Genomic DNA, 6,221 nt, shown 5'->3' on the forward strand with positions numbered 1-6,221 from the left:
CCGTCTTGCCCACTGCTCCTCTGGATGGGCTTTGCCATGACCCTCTCAGGACAAGCAGCTTCGTGAGAGATCATGGATGGGTGGATCTTGAGGTTCCATTCAGCCTCTAGACCGGCTTTAAGGACTCCCAAACTCTGAGTCTCAGTCTAGATACTACTCCAGCCTAGCCCTAACCCTAGGACTCGAGTTGGCTATTGTCTGTGAATCCAGGAGAGAAAAAAATAAGAAGAAATGGAAAATCTTATTTAAAAAAACCAACTCAAATGATGGTGGCAGGCTTTTAGGGATTTTGGAGAATTCGCAGAACTTGACCGCATCCTGTCGCCTGTTACCTGCCCTTTAATGTTGGTTTCAAGGACAGATTCCACTGTTTTGCCTCCTCCTGTGACACCGCTAGCTTAAAATAGCGCCGTCAAGATGAGCCGGTCGATACAGAACCGTTCAGACAGGAGAGCTTCACCCCACTGGGGGGCTATCTTCTTACCCCATTAGAGGCTGTTGTTTCTGCTGGGAAAAACCCGTCGACATGCCACTCAATCCCAAATTTACTCGGCTGTCTGCCGCCGCCTCTCCATTAACGGTGATAAAGGCTGCTATATGGTGTTCTCGTGCGTCTGACGTCATGGAGACTGAGTGTGAGCAGAGCGCAGATATTTTAGGATGCATTCGGAGGCTTTTGGTTTTTTCGGATGTGATCCTTTCCAGTGGATCGTGTTAAGTGCGGCGGGGGCGGGGTTGTAGGCTTTGATGGCAACTCCTATTGATCTCGTTAAGCTGACTTGCTAAAATCTCAATTAATCCGCCATTGCGGCAGAGCTCTGAAAAGTGTTATTTCATAAAGTTAACAGTCTCCTCCTTGGGTATTAACCTTGGTGATCACAGCATTGACTATTATTATAATTAAATAATATATTTACAGAGCGGTGGCTCTGTGGCTCAGGATCTGTGCCTGGGACTGGGAGGTTGCTGGTTCAAATCCCGCAGCCGGCATAGGAATCCTACTCCATTGGGCCCCTGAGCAAGGCCCTTAACCCCAACTGCTCCAGGGGCGCCGTATAAATGGCTGACCCTGCGCTCTGACCCCCAGCTTCTCTCCCTGTCTGTGTGTCTCATGGAGAGCAAGCTGGGGTATGTGAAAAGCAACATTATTTATTATTTTTTTATTTTTAAATAATCCATGAACTATTTGTGTCAGTCATTTATATACTTTTACCATTTTTTAATGTGTCTTTTTATCAATAATGAAGTGGTATGTACAGTATAGACATTGCTTGCAATACTTTGCCAGGAGGTCAGGCCTTCCCAGGGCTATCCTCTCTTGGCCCGTTTCAGATCTGGTTTGAAACATGCCTCTCGTTTGCAAATGTGAAATTTGTCAGATCTGACGTGTACTTTTTTTTTTTTTATTCCTCTCTTCGAGGTTTTGAAAACAGTCTCACAGATCATTGGCATAGACGATTTCCCATGTTCGGTGGTGATTTTCAACTGTTACTTCAGAACAGAAGAAAGGTTTCTCTCTCTCAGTCGGTCTAGACCATTGGGTAGTTAGAAGCTGATTGATCCGAGGATGTTGTCCACCTGTTTCTTGAAGCTAATACTTTCAACAACATGGCGGGCAGCTTGTTCCACACTCCCCCCACCCTTTGTGTAAACAAACGCCTCCCGTTTTGATTGGATGATCTCATCCAGCCATTTATTGAAGGAAGCCATGGTATTGACATCAACAACTTGGTTGGGTAACTTGTTCTAGACTCCCACAACTCTTTGCGTACAGACAGGTCAAAGTGGAGGAAATTTGCTGGGTTGCCTGTCACTGACCTTGAGGTTTTTGAATCCCTTAATCAGCTCCACTCCATATCATATTGTTCAGGATTGAAAATATTCTGTGACTTCAGCCTGTCTGTGTATGACTTTCCCCTTGAGCCTAGAAATACTTAAAATGCTTTTCTCTGAAGGGATTCTGGAGAGATGTTTTGGTAAAGTGGTGAGAAAAAGAAAAATTATATGATATTCCAGATGATGTTTTACTGGTGTATTGTAAATTCTAACATTACATCCCTTGCTTTAAATTCTGTAAATCCACACATATGTGCTATTTTTCATATCTATCTTCTTTTGTACTGTGGAGAAGAAATGAATCAACACAGGAACACCTACATCTTCACAGAAAAGCCTCCTGACACTCAGATTTCTGTCTTGAGTCCACATGAACACTTGTCCTTTTCATAGGCTACTGCTTCAGTTGTTAGAAGACTTTGCATAAGCACTTAGTTATTTAAGCGCTGAACTCTTTCCAGGGGGATTTATCATTTATGATTTAGGAGAAGTCTTCGTTCTGTAATATCACTTTTTTGGTGTGTTGCCAAACACAGAAAGATATTATCTGCATCCCAGAATACAGCTGCTGTCTACTTACCATAATTATTTCTGTTGGCCCTACATGTCGGTCAGATTGATTTATTGATTATGCCTTGATGAGTGGCGAACAGGTCTGTAAGTGTGCTGTCTTTTTCTGGCGTGAAGGAGGGTTCTCTTTCAGTTTGGCTGTTAATTGATGTGTTTTGTCAGAACAACAGACATACAGTAACTGGCAGGAGTCTTCCTGCAGAGAGAAGGCAGGGGCTGGGTATCCCTCCTCTGGGAGAGGGCAGTGAATGTCAGACCCGAGACAAGGCCGTAACTGTAACTTGCTTGTTAGCAGCTAATCAATCCCAGCATTGAAGCCGCCGTCGTTTCGTGAAGGATCCTGCGTGCTGGGCATGCTGACCGGCTGCCTTCTGCTGGACATCACGCAGCTGTTTTTCCCCCCAGCCCAGGGGGGCCGAAAATGGCCTCACTCAGCAGAACCAAAGTTATTGCTTTTAGTTATTGTTATAGCTGGGAACACACCACATGTTGCAGCCCCTGTTGGCGCAGTATTCATTTGAAACTAAGCTGAAAAATGGACTGAATAAAAAAAATTGAAATCACCAGGCCACACTTTATCCTGTCAGTTCAAAACTGCACTGGGTTGTGCGGACCCTCACATGAATCTTTGCAGAACTGCTCAGATGCAGAACTGTGCTCCTCTTAGTCAGATCTGTGCAGTTCTGCAGCAGGCCCGTGCCAATCCAGTGCAGGATGATGCAGATTCCATGCAGACCCTTGGCAATGTTCTACAAAGCTATGCAGTTCTTAAGCAGACACTACACAGATCTGTGTGGGTCTTATTCAGAACTGTTCGAATGTGCACTGCCGTGTGTGACTCCAGAGAACTGGAATGGCTGGAATAAGGACTGTCAGCCACATGTCCCATGTCCCAGTCCAAGCCCTTGTCCCTCAGTGGGCCGGAGGCTAAACCCTGAGTGAATGGACACGCCACAAGCACAGTCTGCAGGGCAGCTCTTTAAAGCCTGTGTGCGGTGTGTGAGGAGTTGCAGGGTTGGTGACTGCTCTCTTTTGTGCTAGGCGTTTTGTTTTAGCGTTCACTAATGTAGCGCCTTGCTTCAATACCCGGTTCCTAAAAAAGACCTGTGCAAATCTCAGATCCCACCTCTGATATAATAACTGGCACAGAAAGCGCTCAGGCGGAGGAGCACGTTACTCCAGCAAGCGGCAAGCTGTAAACACAGACAGTTGTTTAAGTACTGGAGCCTAGTACTATGAGGAGGATCCAAAGGGTTTAAAAACTCATTACATCAGGCAGTTTGATCAGCTCTGCGCTTTCTGCACAGTAAACTGTATTTGCTGTGTGCTGTTCTCTCAGCTACTGCAATGCAAATCAGGCATTTTATTTTGTAAGTACTATTTCCTACTTATTTTCGCCAGTAGTATTTCTTCAAACAAGCAGGTTTTTTTTGCGTTTCTAATGGTGGTCAGAAGAGTACTTGGATACTTGGCTCCATGACGTGTGAACACTCATTCTTTGATTCTGCTTCGTAAGATGTGCTTCAAGTCCTGAGCTGCGTACAGTGTGATGCTGACCTGATTAGGTCTGATCAGTTCTGGACGCATTTAGAAAGGTTGTGTGGACCACAGTCCAGGCTTGTGTGCTGTTCCCACGATCATAATGACTATTTCTCAAAGGGTGGGCTGTCTTTAGACACCCCTGCTTCGTTGCTGATGGCACGCGGAGCTGAATTCTCAGGTGGATGGTGTTTTTCTTCCCCCACAGGTGAGCTAGTAACTTGAATTACTGTGGGGTTGTGTCACGTCGGCGCAGACTGGAGAGGGGGCGACAGCTGGCTTTTAAGTGCGTGTTTAGCTGGGCCAGAGGAGGCTGCAGTAGATAAGGCTTTTTAAGGCTCGGTGGGGCTCGAGTTGATTAAACATCGCGGTTGGCCTCGGTTACCAGGCATGTTTTACTGACCTGTCACCATGCCAGCTCCCTAAACAACAGCAGGGGGAGATGTATTGATTTTTGTATTTCCTGGCGGAGAGATGTGGAATGTGATTTGTTCGCTGCCAGAGTACAACAGGAACAAAGCAGCACCAGGCCAGCACAGAATAACTCTTTATCCATTGTCTCTTGTTGTCTTTCCCCTTTCACTTTGTGCCCCTTGTGGCTCTGCTGTCCAGGCATTGCTCCTCCTGGGGTAAGGGTCACCATATATCTGATTCTGTTCTAACAGTATAGAAGCTCTGCTCCCAAAGAGCTGGGAGAAGCTGTTAGCTCAGCTGGTCCAGATCAGCCCCCTGGTAAAGCTCGGTAAAAGATAAGATAGATAAGAGAAGCTTGGGGTCAGAATGTGGGGTCAGACATTTATACGGCGCCCCTGGAGTAGCTGGGGTTAAGGGCCTTGCTCAGGGGCCCGAGGGAGTAGGATTCCAGCCGTAGGATTTGAACTGGCAACCTTCCAGCCACAGACGCAGAGCCTTAGCCACAGTGCCACTGCTCCGCTCTGAATTGAAAGATGAATTGAAATGCAAACCCGCAGATGCACAGGTCCTGCGGCTTCCACGTTTGAAGGTTGACAATTCACCAACCTCATTTCATCAGTTTGGATTGAATCTGCCCTTCTGATTTTGCCCTGCTCACTGCTGGTGTGGGAACCTGCCTCTGAGCAGTGAGAACAGACGGGGGAGAGCTGTCAGACTGTGTCGGGATCTTTCAGCCCTGCTCCACGCCTCTCAGTCCCGAGTCCTGTGTGGAGCACAGTCCATCCTAGAGGACCCCTCCCACCCTCTGATTCAAGACTTGCAGTTCCTCCCCTCAGAACGCAGATACAGATTTCCCCACCCAAAAACAAACAGGCTCAAGTTCTCATTCGTACCTGTGGCCATAACCCTGCTCAACAGATGATTCTCCTGTGCGTGTGTATTGTTTATCTGTGAGTTTTTCTTTACATTGTCTCCTGCTGCAAAACTATCATCCCTGGGAGATAAAAGGACTCAATCCTACTCCACTCCAGGATTGTAGTCTAACCCCTTTCCCAGCCCCACAGGGAGGCCTGTATCCGGGAGATGCAGATTTAAGGAGTCTGTAAGGACCACTGGACTGTAGTCCTAGACTTGTACCGACTTGACTTCACACCCAAAGAAGGCTCCACAGCCGAAATGTGTCTCTTTTCTCCTCTTTTCAGCAGGAATAAACCTTTACTTGTTCCTTTGCAGCCTATTTATGACAGACGGTGCTTGAGGAAAGCTCTAAGCATAATCAAAGACCCCACACACCCCAGCTACAGACTTTATGATCTGCTACCATCTGGAAAACGGTACCGGAGCATTCGGGCCCGGACTACCAGACTCAGAGACAGTTTTTACCCCCGCACTATCAAACTGTTAAACTCCCAGCCTCTCTCACTCTCACTCTCACCTATGATCTGAACCTCACAGTGCCTTCTTCCTTTCTTTCTTTCTTACCAAAAACCCAAACACACACTGAAATCTACCTCTACCTCACATGTCAAAAGCTCACTCCCCATAATTTCTATCCCTTTATTTTATTCTGTTGATGCATATTTTTGCACATAACCTGTTACCTTTTTGTTGTTTTTTGCACATTGCCTGTTGTTGTTTTTTTGCACACTGCCTGTTGTCTCTGTCTTTCTTTTGCTACACAATTGTATTGTTGTTGTTGTTGTTGTTGTTTTTCTCTTTGTACTACTTATGTCCGAGAGCTAGCTAAATAGCATTTTGTTACACCATATACCATGTATATGAGTGTAATGACAATAAACTTGAACTTGAACTTGAACTATGCATGCTGACACAGCTCCCCTACTTGAACTACAGTACTTGTA

General features: G+C 46.1%; 1 long non-coding RNA gene across 1 annotated transcript in view; it reads left to right on the plus strand.

The window, feature by feature from the left end:
• The window catches only part of LOC148639889 (uncharacterized), a 41,460-nt gene that overhangs the window by 1,075 nt on the left and 34,164 nt on the right, over positions 1-6,221 (plus strand). The gene's annotated exons all lie outside the window — the stretch shown is intronic.

Source organism: Lepisosteus platostomus, chromosome 26, assembly GCF_059453375.1.
Source record: "Lepisosteus platostomus isolate fLepPlt1 chromosome 26, fLepPlt1.hap1, whole genome shotgun sequence".
NCBI classification, from domain to species: Eukaryota; Metazoa; Chordata; class Actinopteri; order Semionotiformes; family Lepisosteidae; genus Lepisosteus; species Lepisosteus platostomus.